The sequence below is a fragment of the Rhinolophus hipposideros genome, assembly GCF_964194185.1.
Source record: "Rhinolophus hipposideros genome assembly, chromosome: 8".
Taxonomy (NCBI): Eukaryota; Metazoa; Chordata; class Mammalia; order Chiroptera; family Rhinolophidae; genus Rhinolophus; species Rhinolophus hipposideros.
In genome coordinates, this window is record NC_138054.1 from 90,790,720 (window position 1) to 90,813,535 (window position 22,816).

General features: G+C 48.0%; 1 protein-coding gene across 23 annotated transcripts in view; it reads right to left on the reverse strand.

Annotated features, from left to right (window-relative positions):
* CAMTA1 (calmodulin binding transcription activator 1) overlaps positions 1-22,816 on the reverse strand; it is an 807,730-nt gene that overhangs the window by 32,031 nt on the left and 752,883 nt on the right. For 3 of the 23 annotated variants that reach the window (XM_081054803.1, XM_081054802.1, XM_081054801.1), the window contains exon 1: positions 19,366-19,545. The exons of 17 other annotated variants lie outside the window; for them this stretch is intronic. The gene's annotated coding sequence lies outside the window, so the exon portion shown is untranslated. Of the gene's footprint in view, positions 1-18,901; positions 18,921-19,359; positions 19,546-22,816 lie in introns of those variants that run through there. 3 more of the 23 variants (XM_081054798.1, XM_081054800.1, XM_081054797.1) reach the window with 3 other exon arrangements.

Genomic DNA, 22,816 nt, shown 5'->3' on the forward strand with positions numbered 1-22,816 from the left:
AGCCATCATCATCTTCAGACAAATGGATTAAAAGTCTCTGGAAATTGAGTGAACAGCTGTGACAACATATGTTTTCCTCGAATTGCTAACGGCATAACTAGTTTCAAAATACAGGCATCTGAATCATGAAAAGGCATAACCCGGAAAAGAAGTATTTTACCAGCATTCCTTTCCATCCTGACCGTACATCCCGCCCGACTCCAGCGAGTAAAGCTTGCTGACTCTACATGAGGCAAAACAAATGGGATCTACGCGACATAATACTTGTGGGGTGCTTCCTACGTGCCAGTCACCGCTTTCATCCCTTTACACGTTAACTCATTTACTCCTCGCAGCCATCATGTGAGGAAGTACTATTATCCCCATTTTACAGATGAGAAGACTGAGGCATGAGGCAGTAACTGATCCATCTGGCTCTCGGGCCTGGCACGGAATCCCTATGTGATACGACAGGAAGGTGAAAAATTAGAGAAGACTGTGCATCAGATGGTCTTACCCTAGGGAATATAACCTTAATCTTACAGTAAAGATAGTAGATACACCTGTTTCCCAGGAAATTTTTCAATACTGAATGTTGAATTGATTTCACTTTACTCAACCACAAATGCAAGAGTGGGAAGATGGCTTTTCAAGAACTGATATTATTTTCTAATAAGCTATTTCCAGGAACAACACAAAAAGCAAAATCCTCCCTCTTTAAAAGTGAAAGATAACGTCTTTGTTCCAGTTTCACACCCATGGGTAGAGATGACAAACCTTCAACACCTGCTGCTGGGTCCCCAATGGGAAGTAACCCTGAATGAATTTGCACGGGATGGCCTTGTCATGCTGCGACCACCCATGGCAGACACAAAATGACTTCAGAGGTGACACTAGACTCCTTCCTCCAGGCCCTATTAGAAATGCAAATTGACCAAATGCAGGACTCCCCCAACTGGATGGTAGTTGTCCTTTGTGACACTCTGATAGGCTGTCCCTGTTGATTCCCAACTGTGTTATCTGACAGCCATTCCTCTGTGAAGCTCCGCAGCGACTCACGCCTCCCACTGAGGTGGGTCAAGCCTCTGTAGCCATCTACTGGTTATTTCCTCTGCGGCACCTATGAAATGAATGTTCAGAACCCATTTCACTTGGTTCAGAGCACTGCTTGCACTGGCTTGGAGCTGGTGGCCAACATTAACATTGCACATCACGCAAAGGGGCAGAAGCGTACAGGAAGGGCTGCCCAGCTGTGGTCAGCCTCGAGCTTGCACTGCAGGCGTGCCTGCCCGGCCATCTGTCCCTGTGGGAGGTGGCTTTGTTCCGGCAGTGCTGCAGTGCGCTGCAGTGCAGTTGCCATGTCATCCACACCCATCCCCCGGCCACTGCGGAGACAGACCCTCTGACATCACAGGGCCAGGCGCCGCCCATGGCATCTCCAAGTCAGAACACAGTCCCCACGACTGTCTGCCACAGAGGTTACTGGCTTTTGTCCCGAGCTGTATGTCCAGCCCCACCCTCAGCTGACTGTGCCGTGAGCTCGCTGACATGGTCAGTAAGCTGCTCTCAGTAGCACTTTATGAAGCTACTCAGAAGCAATTATTTGCTTCTTAACAAAATTTTATCATGCATGTCTGAGCCTCTCAACTCCAAAGGGGGAAGGGAGTGATAATTAATATCAGGAATGACCTCAAATGGAAATGAACGAGCTGCACCCGGGAGAGTGCAGGTCTGCTGCGCTGACCAAGAACCTGAGACTGTCTGATCACACTCCGTCCCCTGAGCAGGGCCCGGCCACCCCTGTCTGCAGGGCTTATCACACGGAGAGAACAACCGTCTTCACGTTTCCATTACTGGCGAGTCAAAAGCAGCAACTCTGTGCTTGTTTTGGTTTGACAGCTTTATTACGACAATTAAAACATTACTGCGAAATATTTGGCTCCTGTACCTGTCTTGTATACTGTAGGTGATTACGGGGTAGAGGGAACACAATTTCTTAGAAACAACAAAAAAATTGTTTTCTGATAACAGAGTCAAAAAAGTACATTTAAAGATTCCTTTATTCATGCACAAATATTTATTGAGCACCTACTGTGTATCAAGCACTGGGGAGAGGGGGTGCCTTGAACATTAGTGAAGATATCCCTGCCTTACCTGTTGGCCAACAAATAATTTCTGCGGCCCGAATGAGCCTGGATCTTTAAACTAACATGCTGGGGTACAGGGAGAGAAAACGAATAATGTGCAAATCTAGGGGTGACAAATTTGGCCGCATTCTCACCCATGATGCTTCAAACCAAGCCAATGGTGACTCAGCTTTGAGGGTTCCCGGGCCCCACGTGCTCAGGACAACGTGACTGAAGCTAGCGAGTGGCCCCATCGTAAGAACGAGACGGCACAGAGCCAGCCAAGAACGCGCGTTTCCCTGAGCACATGAGCCTCGGGAGGGCCCAGCACACACAGCGGCCGCCCTAGCTCCAGCTCCCACCTGCTAGGTAGCTCCTGGCCTTCAGTTCTTGTCTGGGAGCGTTAGGTTATATCCTCCTGACCAAAAGAACGAGTCACTGCTTGGACAAAAACGCTCTCCAGCTTTTCACCTCCCCCCACCCCGTAAGTCCTGTGATAAGCCCCAGCTCTAGAGGCTGGGCACCGTGAGGTGTGAACACGCATGCCCTCCCGCAGTAGGACCTCTGGGTCTGCGTCTGGGCACCCCACTGTGGCACAGCTTCTCCACGTGTGCTCCGCCGGGCTGGTCCTCTCTGCAGGCAGCATGCCGCCTGGATCGGAGGCTTGTGTTCACCCCAACGGCTCTCAGACCCGAGCAATCACCAGGATCACCTAGGGGCATCTTAAAACAGACCCGTGGGCCCTACCTAGTCCCAGGATTTTATTCTCTTTCCGTTTTGTATTTAGTAGGTCTGGGAAAGTCCCAGAAGTCGCATTTCTAACAAGTTCTCAGGTGATGCTAAGCTTCCGGTCTGGGGCCCCGGTTGAAGACCTGCTGCGCTAAGAGCCAGCCTCCTTCCACAAGAATTAGTCTTCTGTCTACCCAGGTGCTTGCTGAAGAAGGATCTGAGAACCACCTGCTCAGGCGGAAGCACAGGCTCCCACGCCACACAGACATGTGAAGGCAACGCCAGGTCCAGCCACACGCACTGGGTCCACAGTACTCCGCTGTACCGTACTTCTCAAGTGCCCGGCCAGTTCCGACATGACAGTACCTGAAAGCGGTTTAAAACCCACCCACCTGTGCTGCTCTCTGCACCCAGTCAGCACTAACCTACCACCCCTATCACGTCTTACCTCTCTATCGCCGCCTTCTTCTCTCAGCTGACTAAACGGGGTGTCTTCCCAGCTGTCTGTCCCTGGCGCGTGCTTTTCTCTAAAGCAGCCTATTTCCTGTGCAGCTCCAGGGAACTGCGGGCTGCCAACAGCCACACAGCCATTCTCTCCCACTGCAGTCAAGACACACACACCCACGCACCTGCACCCCAGACAAAAAGTAAATAATTCTGATGGCTTTGCAGCAACAGTCTGGCTCATGATTCATTCAAAGCCTCGTCTACCCGCACCCCCATTGGCCGAAGCAACATCTTTACACTGGGCAGCTGTGATCTCTATACACGTGGAAAGAACACTGGAGTGGAGCTGAGACCTCCAGGTCTAGTCACTGTGTGACTCTGGAAAAATAATGACCCTTTGCACTTCAACTTTCCCATCTGTAAAATGGGGATATTACTATTTCCCTTCTTGTCGTGAGGATCAAATAAACTAGCATGTGAAACCTCTTTATGGGGTAAGGCCCTCAGAAGTCTGAGCTATTATTAGACTGGATCCGTTTAACCAGCCACATCTACGGGGGCATTTAAAAAACAGTTTAAAATTTCAGAAATAATTTTAGATTGACCGATGAGCTGCAGATAGTAGAGTTCCCACATACCCTTCGGCCAGTTTTCTCTAATATTAACATCTGACACAACCGTGGTGCATTTGTCAAAACTCAGAAATGAACATTGATCTATGGCTCATTAACTATAGACTTGAATTCGATTGCACCATTAGAACTGAATTAGAATCAATGTACTTGTTCAGGTCCAGGAGCCAATCAAAACTACCGTGTTGCATCTCACTGTTAAATTTCCTGCCTGCTCTGATCTGTGACACCCTCACCATTTCCTTCTTTTTCATACTTTAACCGTGTTGAATACTGGTCAGGTACTTTGTAGATGGCCCTCAACTTCAGTTGGCCTGGCGTTTTCTAACGATTAGACTGGAGCCATGAGCTTTTAAGAGGAAGATCCCAGAGGGCAAGTGCCCTCCATCGTACCAGGGGCACAGGGCGACGCACTGCGGATGTTGACCTTGATCAGGTGAGGATGGCAGCGTCTGCTGGGTGACTCGATGCTACTGTTCTTCTCTTTCCACACTCTGTTCTTTGGGAGCAAGTCACCAAGTCCAGCCCACACTCAGAGGTTAGGGAATCCAGCTCCCCTTCATGGATGGGGGAGCACCCACTTCTCTTATGTGGAGTACTCCCATGAGGAAGACTTGTCCTCTCTTTACTTGTTTGGTCAATCATTTACTTATGTCAATATGAACTCATGTATATGTATTTTACACCTTGGGTCATCATACTGTCAGTTTACTGCTCGAAGTAGTCCAGCTCTGGTTATGGGGAGTCCAGCTCTGGTTACGGGGAGCCCAGCTCTGGTTATGGGGAGCCCAGCTCTGGTTACGGGGAGCCCAGCTCTGGTTACGGGGAGCCCAGCTCTGGTTACAGGGAGCCCAGCTCTGGTTACGGGGAGCTCTTTCAGCCCGGCGCCTGTGTCCCTTCGATATACCTGCAGTCCTCTTCCTTTTTTTCTGAGCCCTTCCTTACTTTCTGGCATCATAAGATGCTCCAGGTTTACCTTTTATTCTCCCTGTCCAGTCCTAGATTCAGCAATTTCTCTAAGGCGTCCTGGTTCCTTTTACTGGAGAATGGCATTTAGAAACCAAGACCTGGGTGCTGGATGTGCTCATTGCTGTTTTTGGGGTTTTTTTTGGAAGGGAGGCGCGGTCACTGCTTCTAGGCCCTCTCAGTGGACAGAGCAAAGAAGTGTATGTGAGTAAATAACCCGTGCACGCACACATATCTATAATCATTTCTCTATCTAACTGTATACATATTAAAATAAGCACGCGTCCATACTCCCATCTCCGACTCGAACAGCTCTGCAGTGTTCATCGTAGCCGTCCAGGGGGTATATACTCAGAATCCCGGAATAGCTCTGAGTATTATGAAGATCAGGAAGAAGATGAAAAAACATTTCCAGCCAATCACTGGCCCAACAGGCAATGGACGGTGAGCTGCGGCCTCACATCCCCTTTTCTTTTGCTGGGTGCGCCCCGTCCCAGCCTTCCCTTGAGAGCAGTTATGCCCAGTGTCACAAACCACAGAGCCCTCCTGGGTCATCTTTGCATCTCTCTTTAACAGGGATTCCTAACCCTCCAAGGGACTCATTGTTAAATGTCCCAAATTAATATTTACCTAAAACATGTTAAATGTCTGAGCGATACCAGAGTTTTAAAGGCAGAGAAAACTTCATGAAGTCAGACACCCACAGCATGTTCGAAGTTTAGAAAGCGCGGAATTTGTATCTGTAAAAGTGGAGAATCCCAAGTATTTGGGCATCTGACGTAAGAAAATGTCTCCATCGGGAAACCAACTATGTGCAAGCCAGACGTCACAGGCTCTCAGCACTCGGCTGCCCCTACTTTCCCTCTAGATTTATAAACAACTCACTTTAAATCTTGAAGCCTAATTAACATTCATGAGTGCATTGAGCAATGCAATACAATGTAGTTTCTGACATTCTATCAGATAAGGGTGTTTTAAAAACCATAAATCCCTCCCCTATGACCTAGAAAACAAAATTTAAATGCTTTGGTGTGGCATGCGATACTCTTTACAAACGGTCTCCGGCTACTTTTTAGGGGTTTTCTTATCACTCACGGTTCTCCAAATCCACCAGGAACTTGACAAACCTTTGAGCCTATGGTGGTAATGGCCAACCTTTCCCCATATCCACCTGGAGAATTTCTTATTCTTCGGAGGCTCAAACATGCCTCCGGTTTTAGGATTAATAGCTGCTGCTGAGTATCTACAGTAGGCCAGACATTCTCCATGTATTATTTCTAACCCTCAAAATAACTCTGAAAGATTTTCCTCTTCATTTTACAGGAGGAAACTTGAGGCTCAGAAAATGTTTCTTACCATCGTCACCCTGCTTGTATCAAGGCAGGGATCAAAACAGACCTGTGTTCCTTCTAGTGTGCCCGGGAAACCCTGTTTTGTTCTGTGTCCTAATGGGACTTAGCAAACGAATGTATAGTTATTTTCTGCCACGTGTCATTTCCACTGGAGCGAACTTTTTGAAAGCAGGGACTCTGTTTTGTATCCCTGGCACCAGTTATGGAGTGGGTGCTCAGCCAATGGAGTAAAAACAAAGAAATATGATTTTCTAAGTTAAGCTGCTTCTGGAAGCCAATTTACTGATGAGGTCATCTAAACATGGGGTAAAGGCTCTGAGTGACCTGCGCTCTCCCCAGTGGACTCCGGGGGTACCACCAGCGACCACTTTTATCACTTATTCCGGGTGTGGGGGGGTGGGGAGAGGGGACAAACTGATCAAACCCAGCGAAGTTGATCTGAAAGTATGTGAGAAGCTCTATCAGAAGCTAGCTGCCATTTCCTTTGGCCTCAGGTAAGGAGAGTATTGGAGCAAGAGTGGCAGAAAAGTGGAGGAATAACTGCCTTTTCCACAGACACAAATGGGAATCCCACAGCACGGTCACTCTGCTTTCTCCGTGGAGCTTCACCTCAAAAATCTGGGTCCCTGCTGTTCAGAGAGTCCCACTTTTCCCCGGTGAAATATTTGGCACATTTGGCTGGCAGCACACCTTCGTGAGAGAGGAGTGCCTATAATTAGTTACAAAAGTGCTTAACAAGTTGGTCGGGTCCGGTAGTTGTACAAACATGAAATTTTTACCGTGTTGAACGAAAGACACATTTTCCTAGAACAGGGCTTGGAAAGTCTGCATGGATTCGGATGCCTGAAAACTGGTTAAGGAATAATATCTGCGAATACCAGGACTTGTTCTTACAATGGCTCGAGCGGAGTCACCTCTGGTCTTATTGCCAGAGCAGAAGAAGAAGTTTTGCCTTGGCAGGTAAATGAATGAAGGAGCGATCATCAAATACCATCTGCTATTTTAAAACGCGTTATTTGTAGCTCAAGTGCACATGTGCCCTCCTGTTGCTATTTGGACAGGAGTGAGAGGCCATCTCTCATTCCATTTACAGCCCTTGGCTGCACTGGCAGAAGGAGCTGATGAAGCAAAAGGGGGCATGACTTGAACTATTTCTGTAGAGAACTGTAATTGCTGCTCAGGAAGTCTCCTAAATTTTTTAGGAAGCTCAGAAAGACAGGGAAAATGAAGTCACTTAATTCCTTCCCAGAATAAATGGGGCCGCTGGAGTGCATGAAGCTGCTCCTGCCCAGCTAGCCATTTAAGATGTCCCAGTGCAGAGGAAACGGTAAGGGCCGGACGGAGATAAGGCACAAGCTGTACCACTCTGATTTTCCAAAGCAATGGCTAAATTTAGCCTTAGGAAAAATCGCCATATGCCACTTCGTAAAAACTCCCCAACTCTACGTAGCCAAACCCTAGAAATGGAAATTAACAATTCTTCTTAGACTTTCTTCCTTGGCAGTGCTTTGGGATTCATATTTCTTCTCCTTGGTCTGTGTTTTGCACTTTTCTTAGACACATCAGAAAAAATTGTTTAGGATGCTGCCAGAACAACTAATGGCGATTAGGAGACAAAATGTTACAACAAGGGCAGCGCAGCAAATGGACAGTTATTTCTCCCTTGAAATCTTTCAGGACTAGAGCTTGAGGTGCATGAGGGCAAAAATGTCAAACCTCTTCTCCCAGGACACTTAGGCTTACTCAAGGAGTTCAACTACATCAGAACACGGCACTGGGCATAGAAGAGCACCCCAAATCATGAGGGAGCAACTGCATATCAATAAGGCGGCAAACCCAACTGGAATAAATGGAAGCAAAAGCGCAGCTGATTACGTGAGAGCAAAGGACGTCAGCGGCTCTGACACATTCCACACCCACCTTTACGTAAGTCTATGAGAGCAAACATTTTCAGTTGGCTAACTTTTCAGAGAGCACCAAAGTGGGGGGACACTGCCTCCACAGTTCCAGTACTCAGTGAAAATAAGAAATATGAGCACGAACAGAGACATTCTACAGTACTCAGTAATCTGTACAGAAGACTGACGAACACATATTACCAATGACGATGAATGCGGGAATGGGGCATGGAGACGAACCACCATCTCACCTGGACACGAAGATGTGACAGTGGAATGACATTTAAATGCGTAAAAGAACACAGAAGATGCAAATCCTGACCCTGAAGAACTGAAACCGCACAGACTGAAACTACAAAAGGCACAGGAATTGTCAGGAGGCGAGACTACATTAATTAACCACCAGCAAGTTGGTGTGTGGTGGCCAGCTGTAACAGAAAAACCACTTAAAATCCTTCGGGAAGAACCATGGAGAATCGGGGCCAGGCACATTCATTCTACAAACGTCTGCTGAACACCCGCTGCAGAGACACCACTGCTTTGCACGCGTGCCACAGCTCTGGGGTGTGACGGCAACCACGACAACGGAAGCCGTGGTGGCAGCCAGGGACCCAACAGCTAAGGAAGACATGAGCCTCTATTTCCAGAACCTCAGTTTAACACAAAGGTAAAGAGATACCCTGAGAGGCCGCCCTGTGAGGCCAGCAGCCGTATTTGTTCCGTTCCCAGTTACACTCCTGAGGCCCGGCACAATGCGTGGCACATGGCAAGCCCTCAACCAATATTTATTGAGTAAGTGACTTAATTTCATCTGCTTGAAATGTAAAGAGTGAATTTCAAGGAGGCCCAGGTAAAGCATATGCAGAACAAGAGATCTGTTTCCATTAGTCATTTCTACGAAGTGCTTTTCTCCAGCCATGTTGTTAAAAGCAGTCCTTCCCTTCCACCATGGCCATCTCTTACCTATCCTATTGAATGTATCAGGGACTAGGCATTTGAAAACAAACAAACAAACAAACAAACAAACAAAACAGTCGAATTGAGACTGGTGTAGAACTCTTTCATTTGGTAGTTTTCACCTTGGAAAAAGTATGCTAGGACCACGTTAGGGCGGAGACAATGGGAAAACTCAGTAAGAAAGAAAACTGCTGGTAACATGTATTACATGGTACCTGGGGAAAGGACGTTAAAAAAAGAGAGAGAGAGAGAGAGAGAGAGAGAGAGAGAGAGAGAGAGAGAGAGAGAGAGAAAACACCGCTGTTTCTAGCTAATGCTCCTAAATCACAATGGATGTTATATGCCCTGAGTTCCTGGCAGTTTTCAACATCTGACTGAAAACCCATGCGTTCAGGCTGCTAGTTGGAAGAGGCCCTCACTAGCTGTTTCCAGCTCATTCTTCGTACATTATTGACAGACCTGCTGTTGGCAGTGCTTTGCTGTCAGAACTAACTGTAGGGGTACCATCTGTATACACGTTCCCAACTGTCTTGCTAACTCGTGAGAGAGCTAAAGTCCAAGATGTTTCAAAAATATGTATTTTTTTAAACACTGGATTCTACATAGAGGCTGTGTTTCCAGAACTCAAAAGTTCATTAACGACAATCACATTTTTTCACACTGCCGTAAGATTTTGAAAAAATATTGAATAAATATAAGGTGAGGTCCTTTCCAAATGAATACGTTGGAACGCATACATTGGAAAAAGAAATCGCTGTATTACTTTAAAACACTGGATATCTTATAAAGTAAGTCTCAATAGATAAATGATTTAATACTATTTTACGATTTATCATTGGCCTTTCTGATAATAGAGAATAAACATGTTTAAAAATCCAACTTATACCACTTTAAACATTTTGCGCAGGGATAATTCTCTAAGAGAAACACCAGTTCTAGAAAGTTCTTAACCATTAAACTCCTTTTTGGTAGCGTCATGACGCCTACGAGGGCCATTTTGTGTCCTGGCCGCACATGCCACATGAGAACACACCGAGGGCTGCCCTCCTGTGTCTGCACACGACTCCCTTCCACATTTTGAGTTCGGAGGCCCTAACCTGCAGACTACATCTTCCACTAGCATTCTACCCCTCGGCCAGAACAAGCTTCAAATGTGTGCAAATCCCAAGTGAGTGAGGCCTGAATGGAGGAATTCAAACACCTCTTGGATTAGGTGGTAACGCTAAAAACTTACAATGCTTTCACTAAATGGGGATGCAGCCTGGTATCATACAGTCGTGGGGCTGTCCTGTCTTGCCATCCTTATGCAAGTCTCCAAATCGGGCTTCTTTAGTTATGCCACTCCGAGTGTAGTTGTCCTAAGGTTCAGGGAGCAGGTAAATAATGGAACAAAAGATCACTAACCAACTCAAAAGGCAGTGGGCGCTAACCATGGCCGCATCCATCGCAACTCCCTAACACAGCCCCACGGGCTCCTTTTCTCCCCTCTTCTCAGTTTCCAGACTCCCCTTCTCTGTCGCAATTCCCCCCTCCTCAACCTCGTTATTTCCCTCCCTGCCCTCACTTAACTGGTAACAATCCTGGATCCAGGTATGCCTGTTTGAGGTGGCTGCTAAAAATACTTAGGATTAATAACAGATTAGGTAAGAGCAAGATTTGCGAAAAGAGTAAAATAAAGCTCAGGTAAAGCTGTTATACAGAAAAACACACACTCTAAATTCTCCAAAATGGTTCATTGTGAGTCCCAAATTTGACCGAACTTCGCAAACAAAGCAAAAAGGGAGGCGGTCAGTTTCAAGACCACTGTCCGTCGCTTTGGATAGCCTGGCTCTTCTTGGTACTAAGATCTGAAAGAAATCTCTCCCACAGATCCTAATAAGAAAGACATTGATATAACAGAATTCAGCATCCTTGCACTACTGGGTTTCAAATGACTGTTTATTACCATTTAGTATTAAAGAACACCAAAGTGGCATTCCATGAAAGTAATTCAACAAAGGTCCAACGTGGTCCAGCTCTCCGACGATTTGGTGTAAATCGAGGGTAAATGCGAGTATTCGGAGGAATACACAGTTATTTACTGCTTGCTCACTGTCCAACGATATCGCATGATCCTGATATTTTTAAAATCTAAAAGTAGGCGAGTTGTTTTAGAAGGAAAAGCATTCTACATTTAGTGGGTTCCTGAGTTGTTTTCTCTTCTGCACGTCAGTGGCCCTTCATTTTTTAAAAATCTTTACTGCAACGAAATAACATGTTTTCTTTTTCATTGTTTAGGAATAAATATATCTGGAGTTCAGCAGTAAGAAAACACCCTGCACAGGTAATTTCTTTCCACAATTCTTCATGGACAGAGAGCAGCTGCCAATTTTTAAACCCATTTGACAATAAATCAAGTCAGCCCTGTTTGTGATTACCACTTGGCCCCATCAATGTCTCCGAGTGACGATGGCCCATTGCCTACTGAGGACTATCCATCCCTATGCAGACATAAAACACACAGACGAGAACAAGTGAAGAGAAACTGGACGTGGACCTCCCTAGTTAGTAAAGGACTCAGAACAATGACTCTTACCCTTTATGTTCATGGATTCTTTGACAGCGATGAAAGCTGCGAATTCTTTCCCAGCAAAATACGTATACAAACCAGTTTACATTCAATTTCAAGGGAGGCCCATGAAGGCCCATGGATTTCAGGCTCAGGACCATTCTGTGGGGATGGTCTCCTGAAACGTTTCCTAAACTGCGTGCCATAGCCCATTTTTCCTGAGATGTTTGTTGCTCAGGAGACCGTAAAAACAAAATGCTGTATCCAAGATGTTTTGGAAATACTGGGTGAAACACAACTAAATACATTTCTGCTTCTTTAATGTATGACTTTTCTGAACCGTTATATGCTCATGTACACTCTGTAACTTGCTCGTAGAGAGTCAATGGTAGGTGTTTCCAAAACTTATCTGAACCTTTGTGTGGGTGTGTGTGTGTGTGTGTGTTCCTATAAGCATTTCCTGTAACTAATGCTCCCACAGAAGAGGTTAGGAACTAAAACGAGTCCTAAAGAACAGTGTCACATAGACAGTCTCTAAGTGAGGAAATTCCTGGTCCATTGCCTTCTTCATGGAGTGGGTTGGGTACCACTCCAACCTACCACAGACCCCAACTAATGGGGAATGTCACCCAGAGACTACTATGGGAAACGGTTGGACCCAGCATCTCTTCCTACCATCTCCTTTCTTCCTTCTCAGTCTCTCCTTCTCTTACTGCTTCTACCAATTCCACTTCAGACAACCACCTCTTTAACCAATATTCTTTATTCCTTTCCATTGTTCTAACTCAAGATATCTCAGAAGACTTTCCCTCACTCTCTTTTCTTTGTTCCACTTGAGAATAAAGATAAGGTTGCAATTATAATTGATAGTAAGAATGTTAGGGTTGCTATCAAGAAACATAAATGACTTACTCTTCTGGGTTTCGTCGTTTAAAAAGTTAGAGACCTAGACTCTGTAATTTCAAAGCACCACTTTGATTTCTACCCTATGAGTTAAGAATCTTCACCAAGAAGCTTTCATTTACTGAAGTTATTTTATGTATACATTTATTTTTATTCAAGCAACATCATTTAATATGCAAATGTGAAGTTCACAATTTCCTTGTTCTGTAACATAAATGTGTGCTATACATTTATATATTATGTAGTTCTATGTGATAGTTTTATAGTATATAGGTGATATATGCGTATGTACGTTATTTTAATTATTTTTCTCCTGCAAATACAGAGTATCTATTATGGGTTCAAAAAGGTTTCTGTTCTCAGGGCAGCCTGGGAACCCACCTACCATTTGTTGCACTGTTTATCTCGGAAATATTCAATTGACTTATAAGCTTTTAGAACATCATCGGTTTTAGGCTGGCACTTCCTTCTTTTTACGTTATTAGATAAAACATCTTTCATACACACACAAAAAAGCCAGGGGCATTGATTCTGGCTAGAGTAGAATGAATGGTTTCTTTTACTAGAAAAGACAAATGGATATTTGAATAAATTCTCTGTGATTAATCCAAACCACAGTGTGTAATATTAAGGACTTGAATCCTATTTTTTGAGAGTGGTCCTAGGAATTGTTAGTCAGCACTCGCTAAAAGGCTCACTCATGGTTTTGGTGTCTCCTAATTTTAAGTTGGACCCCCCCCAGAATAAAGTCATGGAACAAGCCTCATTACGAGTTTCTGCAGTGTCAGATGAATGGTGCTTTCTTTGGGAATATGACCGTCAAGGGTGAAGACTAAAAAGGACCAGGGCCTGCCTAGTATCCCCTCTCCCCTCCCTGGCCAGGGTACCTTGCTGCTCCTTCGGGAGCTACTGTTGCCTAGCTCAGTTCAGGTGGTACTGACCTGAATGCTTGGCTCCAGGCCAGGCCTTGCTAATGAGAGCACTATCTCTTCTTATTCAAGAGACTGGGCACATGAGTCAAGCTGGCCTAATAAGAACAGGACATTTCCTGGAGCTACTGGGAAAGAAATGCTGTTTTCCCAGAGATATTTGCTAAATTGCTGCAATATTGGCCGGGAGCTTTGAGTGGGCCATCTTGCTACAACTTCTGGAAGCCATGTCTGAGAATCAAATCAATACGAAGGGGAGGAGAACCAAGAGAGGGAAAGACAGGTTCCTAGTGACATGCCTTAAGCATCTGGAACCAGCTGTGCCTGAAGAGAACCCCAAAACAGGACTTCATAATAAAAGTCAATAAATTCTTGACATAAAAAATTCCTTTTTTTACATAAGTCAGTCTGCGTCTGAGTTCTGTTACAGCTAAAAGAGGGGTCTAAGGTAAATCTATTAACTGAAATGTGGATCCTTCTACTAAATATTGTGAAAGTTGTGCTTCTACTTACAGTAAAAAAATACTCAATATTATTAAATATACCTTAGTAGTACAAAAATATCATTGGAATTTCTCTACAAAACATGGGATAAATTATGGTGGAAATAAGCTGCCATGCTTATTTCAAACATTTGATTACCTAAAGAAATCAGAAAAACAGTAAAATGTATACTGGGCTCCAGCCTAGCTGAAGGAGACCATCTGTTGTTTAGTTATACACATAGGCAAGTATCTTAACCCATTCAGGCCTTAGGTTACTGCCAAATCAAATGTCGTAACAACAGACATCCCACAGGAAAGAATCACCACTGGACACGGGATTTAAAGAGAACTTAGGACTTACCTGGTCCATGGGCTTTCAACAATCTTTGACTGTGGCCCACAGAGAAAAGTAGAACCCAGTACACACACTTACATATACACGTATATTTGAGACAAAAACTTCCAAAATTGACACTTTACGATGGGCAACGCATTCTGATTTTAAAAACTGATAATGTTGATCACTAAGTTGATTTCCTGAACCACTACTAGCAGGTTTAGAAAACAGGTAAGGCACTGAGATTCAGAGACGTAGGTGATTTACCTGAAGTTTCTCATTTAGTTAGTGGTAGAGCTGAAACAAAATCCTAGTACTCAGCCTGCTGTAGTAAAGCAGACAGCTGTTACTTCTACACATTCCGAGACAGCAAGCTTCTGGCCAATCAATCTTAAGGTAACTGGGGACATGATTCAGGTGTCAGACCTTGCTATTTCACACTGGTCCAGGCCAAGACTTTTAGAGCCATTTTAAGACCACTTAAGTAAAAACCCAAATCCGCCGGGGACCTTGAACTGACCTGAATGGGAGAGCCTGCGGAGTTTGCCTGAGTTACTGAATGCATGAAGTAGGATCCAAAGCAGGTTTGAGGCCTGGAGAGACTCATTATAGTCTTCTCCCTCTACCCAGGGAGTGACACCATGCACGTTATCTGTTATCTTTTTGTCAACTAACGGTATTGGCGAACTCCAACTCCAAGATGTTATTACACTACACAGCAGTATGGGAAGGCACAGCTTAGGTGTCACCCTGGCCCACAGAGCCGCAAATCCAATCTGGGAGGTGAGGGGAAAGGCTTCATTAATGGGGTAAGACTTGAGTTCAGCTCAGAGATTAAGGCGGTAGGAGTCAGAATAGAGTATGTGGCATCGGTAAACAAACTAGTCTGACTGCAATAGAGAGTTTATGCTGAGCAGTTTTTAGGGACAGGGGAAGGCTGGCTAAGAGATTTGGAGGGTGGCGAGTCACATAGAAGAAGTAAAATAAATACACAGAGAGACTAACTGGTAACTTGGGTAGGTGACAAATGTGAATTTAATATATTTGGAGAAACTTATGTCCATTATTTGCCATCATTTTCCACATTACAAAAATGTTGCATAAGTTTAGCATCAGCAGTTTAACTCCTATAAACATTTACCCTGGTTAGATTCCTTCCCTATTTTGCGTTCCTCAAATTAACATTTAATTATTCATTATAATTTGCTTAACCACTGACATATTGGGTGCTTAAAATGTGTTGACTGATCTTTCTGTGTGTCATATGTCTAAAGTTATGATCTATTTTCAATGCTTAAAAGACAACATAAAATTAAGCACATTATAGGTAACAGGATGTACTTTCGAAAGTAAAATTTCAGTTAGTATATCAGAGGAACTTGACTGAAATGAACCATCAAGCAAGATTTTACCGGCATTACCTACCCCCTAACCCCAACATTTAAAAAAAAGCCACTTGTATTTATTTACACAGAACCACACCATGAGCCACCGGGCTAGTCGGCTTAGGGGGTGGAGAGTAATTATTTCCTGATGGTAAAGGCATCTCCTTGTCTGCCTGCTGTGTGCTAACCCAAATCTAGGCACGTCAGAGAACAGCATGGTCATGTGACTTCAGGGCACTGCATTCGGAAGGGGGTTCGCCCAACACGGATGATCTCCACGGTCATAAGCTCCAATATCCTCATGACAAGAGGTGATGATGCCATGCATTTGTGGCACGAGCAGGCCCCTACACACGTTCTGAATGTTAAATGTGATTAATACTACATGTGGTCTTCAATGCAATTCAAGGCATCTCATCTAGACTTCTCCCATCATCAGTTAAAATAAGTTGATGGCTGTCAGAACTTACGTGGAAGATAGGAAAATTCACTGCATGTAACGTGTGAGAAAGGCAAAATTAAACCTGCGCTGCTCCTCCTGCAATTGCCAGAGTTGACGGCCTGCCTCTAGAAAGTGTGCAAGGTGTGACAGACTCAGTGTCGTTTACTAACTTCATGAGTCCCTCATTTCACTTTCCTTTTGCCTAATCTTTCATTTCATCTTTTTATCTTGTTTCACTATGTAATATGTTTCTCTGTAAGCTCCCTTAACTCACTTTTTGGAAAAAAAAAAAGGTGAAGTGTACACGAATCAACTACATCATGTGTGGGTGCCAAAAGCTTTTTGGCAAAGGAATATATAAGTGAAATAAGCTCCCAAGTACTCGGCGTAGGTACTGTGATGAGATGTCACGGCTGATACTTAACAATGAAGACTTGGCAGTACTGAGTCCCTTTTGAAAAGATCAATTGAATACAAAAATTCAGCCACTTTAAGTCAGAAAAAACAAAGCCCTTTGAGTGTGAGAAGACACAGCAGGCACATGTAGAACAGCTGGGAAAGGGGTGGAGAAGTGTACACTGTTAAGAAAGAATAACCGGCTTCCAGAAACCACTGTACTAGCTAATGAACTGTGCCAAGTTTAACAAAATGGTCTTTAGTCACCTTTCTGGGTGATGCCCCAAGTTGTGTTTCAAACACACGTGTTAACAATTTTTCCTTAAACATTTGAAAAAGGCAGCCTACAGGCACAGTTCTGCAACGTCGGGCGCTCATGAGAGCGATGATCAAAACATCAGAACAATTCTGATGCTGCCCAAAGGGAACTCTACATCCCCCAGATGCAGCTGAGCCCTGGAGACGTAGCAATAGGAGTTTCACGTCTTTCACTCGGCAACTCGCAACCTGCTCTCCGTGTTCTCTACAACAGCCCACCATGAATGTGCTGTAGCAGTGACAGCTGCTATTACCCACAGGAAGGCTGACAGAGGCCTGAATAGGGGACCATGTCTGTCAGTGTGTATCACGAAAGCAGAAGAGTTGATAAAAACCCTTAAACAATACAATGTTGTTATTAACTACTGTATCAAGTATTGTGTTTCCACTTAGATTATTTGGAATATAATTAATCAGGATGACTGAATTGAGGTCCCTTAGGAATTTGCAGCAGTCCTCTGCTAGTTTTCATTACTAAGCTAAATTTATTTGGGAAATGCGCATCCTGTAAGTAAATGCTATTTTCTAGAACGTTAAGCATTATTACTCCCTAAATTAAATACAAAGAAAAACAGAAACATAAACTTATTGGCTATTGTCTAATTCTGGTCTTATAATATTTTCCTATAAACACACCACGCAAAGTGCTACTGCTTAATGTATTTCTCTGTCAGATTCTCCCAGGCAACAGTTCCTCTATCTGACACAGATTCTTTAAACAGCAAGAGAAAATGACTCCTTTATATACAGCCAGACATTTTATCATATGTGACAAAATTTGTCAGGAGCACAAATTTAAAGTTTCAGGTTTTGACCTCAATGGCGAAAGAAATAGAAAGCATTCACCCAAATACACAAGGCACTTCTGTAATTATCTGTGAGCCTATCTCATGTTTACCGAATCAGCTTTGCTAATCAGACACTTCAGGTTAGCCAATAGAAATCATCCAAGCAATGGTGGACAAAATATAAAACAGACTTCAAAATTGTCATCCTTCCCTGGTGAAACAATTGTTTAAGAAGATAATTTGCAAGAGGATGAGAGTTTGGGAAATTTGTTTTGCTGCCAAATTTGTAGAAAAATTTGTTTTGATGCCTGTAGAAATCTATGGAGATTGAAAAAGTCTCAAACACTGAACACCAGCAGGGCTGCCTCTAACGTTGTGCAATACCTAGGAAACCAAATCACGAGACCCTATAAATGCAAAGAGGCCACACCGAGCGTGTGGGCTTGGCTGGTGGAAGCAATGGTCAATGGGCCTCTCCCGCCCCAGGTCTGCAGGTAAGCAAAGCTTCTCAGAAGTTCTTCCAAACCTTCAGTCTCTGAATTCGAGTAACTTTCCGCGCCGAGTTCTACTCACGGATTAATAAAACGTTCATTCACTCCATTGGCCTGCTAGAAAAGGCGCCTCCAACCACCTGGTCCTGCAGAGGCGCCCCGGCCGCTCGCACGTCTGTCCCTGCCTCTCTTCCCGCGGAGGGGGCACCTGTCCCAGCCCCTCTCCCCGCGCCCCACCAGTGGGGCACCTGTGCCGGCCCTTCTCCTCGCACCCTGCCGAGGGGCATCTGTCCCCGTCCCTCTCGCCGCCAAAGGGGCACCTGTCCCCACCCCTGTCCCCGCGCCCCGCCGAGGGGGCATCTGTCCCCGTTCCTATCCCAGCCAAGGGAGCACTTTTCCCTGCCCCTCTGACCGGCGAGGGGGCACCTGCCCCGCTCCTCTCCCCGCGCCCCGCGGAAGGAGCGAACGCTGGATCCGAAAAGCCCGCCGCCGCTCCGCGCCTCGCTGACAAAAATCAGCGGGCGACCCCGCAGCCCCAGCGCCCGCCCCGACGCGGCCACTTCCCGCACGCGCGCCCACCGTCACTCACCCCAATACTCCCACTGCCCCACGCACACACGCGTGTTCTCACGCCCACTCCCGCCCTCGCAGAAACGCGCGCACTCAGCCTCGCTTCTTGCTCCCTCGCTCCCTAAACCCGCGTGACCTCGCAGCCACTCCCCACACTTCTCTCCCAGACACGCGCGCCCCGTCAACAAGCCGGCCCCCAGCGCCCTCGCGTCTCAAAACCCACCCAGTCCCTCGCTTTTCCACCAGCACGCGTGCTCACTCTTGCGCTGCTCCGTGAACATGCGTGTCCGCACACCCGCTCCTCAAACACGCGTGCCATCTGCACGCGCCCCGCACACTCATCCCAACGCCCCTCCCTCAGACGCACCCGGTCAACACAGGCCGGTCCCCAAACGCACTCACGCGTCAAAACACACTCCTCCCGCGCGTAAACACGCGCGCCCCTTACTCCCCGCGCCACCCCTCCTCCACACAGGCGCGAGTCCTCGCACCCACTCTTCACACCCGCCCCCCCACGTAAACACGCGCGCCCCCGCGCCCCCCGCCGCGAGCACGAGTGCGTCCCACGCTCCGGCCGCGGCGCGCGCCCGCCCCCGGCCCCGCCCCCGCGCGCCCCGGCCGCCCCGCGCGCCCCCGCCGGCCGCCGCCCTCGCCCCGCCGACTCTCCCCAGCCACACGCACACTCACTAGGACTTGGAGAGCACGGCCACCGCTCAGTCGCGCTGGCGCCGAGCAGCTTCGCTGTTCCTCCTCCTCCTCCCAAGCAGCCCCGCCCGGCCCGGCCCCGACAGCCCAGCCCGGCCCCGACCCGCTCAGCTCCACACACCGCAGCTGGAACGACTCGGGCTCCGGGTACCGCTGTCTCCCCGCCACAGCCCGAGTGCGCCGCCCGGGCCAATGGCGGGGCGCGGCGGTGAGCTCACCGGCCTCGGCCCCGCCCTCCGGCCCGCGCGTGCCAATCGGGGGGCACGACGTCACCCGGAGCCGGGCAGAGGCAGGTGTGGGGCGCGGAGCCGCTCGGCGCGGGGACTGCGCCGGAACTGCGCCCGAGCCGCGCGGCGCCGCGCTGGACGGCGGCGGGCCCTGCCCGGAGGGTGCGGGTGCAGCGCGGCCCCGCAGCCCTGGGCTCCCAGACGCGACGCGCGGCGCACCACTGCCCCTCGCGACACTGCCGTCCCCTCCCCGCCCAGATTCCGCGAGGCCGGCCAGGGGGGCGGCCGCAGTCTGCTCGAGGGCAGGGACCGTTCCGAGCTCGACGGCCGCGCCCGCTCCCCCGGGCTCTCGGCCCCGGGAGGGCTCCTGGGGGACCAGCGCCCCGCGGCGGGGGAGCTCGAGCTGCGCGTGCCCGGCCCCGGAGCCTTCCCGCGCCCTGCCCGCCCCCTCCTGGCCCTGCCCCGCCGTCGGGTCCGTGTGGGAGACCCGCGCCCAGGGGCGCCCGCGTGCCCGGGCTCCGGCTCCCGGCGCGGCCCTGGCGCACCCTGCGGCGGCGGAGGCGTCTGCAATGCAGCCGCGGGAGGAGCCGGCTCGGCGCTGCGCTGAGCCGCGAGCGGGGGAGCGAGGAAGGCTGGGCGGGAAGGAGGGGCACCGGGCGCGGCCAGCCGGCCGACGGCGGCGGATCCCGGCAGCGCCCAGAAGGACCTGAGGACACTGGAGGGTCCTGGGGCTGGAGTGCGAGGGGACCCCAGGCGTCGGACAGGGCGGGGCCGAGGATGTCTGGGCAGTGACGGTGGAGCGCGGCTCCTCTGGGAGTTCAGAAGCGTCCGAGGCTCCCATTCCCGAGCTCCTTGCTAGGAGTTCCAGGGCCTCCGCCCACTCCTCGGTGTAACCCTGGCGTCCAAAAGTTATGGCTTTGGCTTTCTCACTTGGGTACTTATGCATGATATCCTCCCGCCTCCGGCCTCCAGCCTCTACCCAAGCCCAAGTCACACCTCTCCATCAAGGCTCATCGTCCCCGAAAAGCCTTCCAAGGCATCCGGAGTGGACACCCCCATCCTCTTAGGTCCTGTGTTTATTCAATTGTCCCCCAGCCCCTACCCCGGCCGTACACACACAAAGTGCCACGCAGACTTGTGATGAGGCCATTTCCCCCCTTCACATGCCAGTTATCTTTAAAATTGATTATACGTATCTTCCTTCTGCCATCTGGGTTAAAAAGAGTCTGAAAAGATGGGGGCGGAGTCTCTTCTATTGACCCTACCCAAACACACGAAAACAACCACAGAATTTTGCAGAGCCTTAAGCCTGTGCTACCAAAACTGAATCGTTAGAGGCCAAGTCAAGGACATCTCTGGGGAAGCTGGTCCCATCCTTTGCCACACCTCTGAGCCAGGAAAGCAAGCAGGTCGTGTCAGGTCTCACTATTGGGGGCCGACCACCGATTCTACACCTCAGCAAGTTTCTCACCTGCCCTGGCAAAGCCAGAGCACCCGCACATAGTCACAACCCTGCTCCAACAAGTCCTTCATTCCCTCCCCTGTCTGCCTCGACCCCCCCTCTCATCACGCAGGACTCTCACTCGTCCCAACTCGGCTTACGCATCTTCACCCCTTTACTGGTAGGCACACTCCATTCATTAAAGGCCTGGCTCCAATGCACTGTCCCCCCCCGCCCCCCCCCCACACACACACGGCTCTCAACAGAACTGCCCAAGGAGCACTGTTAAAAATGCATTCATATTGCAGCACACAATGCGTAGCTTCTTTTGTTTCCGGGGCAGCAGTGTGAGGGTTGTAGTCAAGGATGTGGGGGCTCGCTGTGCCTTCATGTCTGTGGGTGAGAATTCAATGAGCCAATAGGTAGACGTAAGCTGTTGATCTCAGTGCCTGGCTCAGAAGGCACTCAGCACAAGTTTGCTCTTCCTGCTGTGGGAAGTCAGGATATCTTGACTTCTGGGGAGTGCCGGGAAAGGGGGGGATTTCTGGGTTTCTGACCATGTTCTATTTTTTACCTGGGCACTGGTTTTAGTTTGTGACAACTCCGTGTAGCTCAGGAGCTGAGTTTCACATCCTTGTGCTATGTGCACTTTTCAGTATGTATATTGTATATATATATTAAGAAAAGGTGTTTTAAAAAGTTAGTTGTTACTAAGACCATGACAGCTCTGATCTCTTTGAGAAGAGGAACAAAGTCTTAACTTATCCTGGCACCTTGCACAACGCGGGGCGTGCTGGAAGAACTCAGCTAATAGTTGCTGAATTACTCTGAATGGATTGTGAGCAACAGAAACCAACTGGGGAGCAACACCTGCCTTTATTCTTTACAGTGACAGGGAACTCAGGATGATCGGGATCCAGGTTCAGGTCCCTGGACCCCAGCTAAAGAGGAGCCACCAGTCTAGTCTATCTTCCTTTCCCCCTCCCTTGGGTTTGTTTAAAAAGGCAGAGGTTCAGCCCTGGGTTCAGACCTAGGTATTCTAGCTTCCTGAGAGGGGTTTTGGGGGAACCCATGACCCCCTTCCTCCAGCAGCCCCATATCCACCTGGCATGTGAGACAGGTAGAGTGATGGATGCTTCAGTCCATTGACTGCCCTGGTGATAGAGGTGGGCTCAGCAGCCTGAAGCTCTACTTCCAGGCAGCCTGAGGTGACATTTCTGCAGAAGGAAAGTCCCCTTACTGTTCCTCAGGTGGACCCATTCCCCTCCTGGAAGATCGGACACTGATTTCCCAATGCACTTCTGTCTCAGGATGGAGGCCACAAGAACAAGTGCCTTCCTTGGGCCGCCGCATGGAAAGTCAGACAGAGCTGGGTGGGGTGAGCTGGATGCTTCTGAAGCCAGCTCAGAGCTCTGACAGCATGCGAGAACCAAGTACTCATAGGCTGTCATTCTTTGTGGGTATTCATGTTCCTTTCTTTCAGGTTAAGAAATGACAGGGTAAGGCATTGCCTGTGCTTTAAGCAAATGATTACACTGGGTTTTATGGGGCTTTGGGTCATTTTTTTAAACTAGAGAAAAAGACAACTTTGCTCAGTGTTGAGTCCACTTGGCAGCACCCAGACCAAGTGCGAGTTTTGTCCCTTAAAGCAGACATGGTGAGTCCTTATCCCAGCCCCAACCTCTGCTGAGGGTCTCATGATGAACCAAATGGTGGTCCTCCTGTTGCAGATGAGGAAGAAGGGAACTACGGTTTGTTGGGTGCC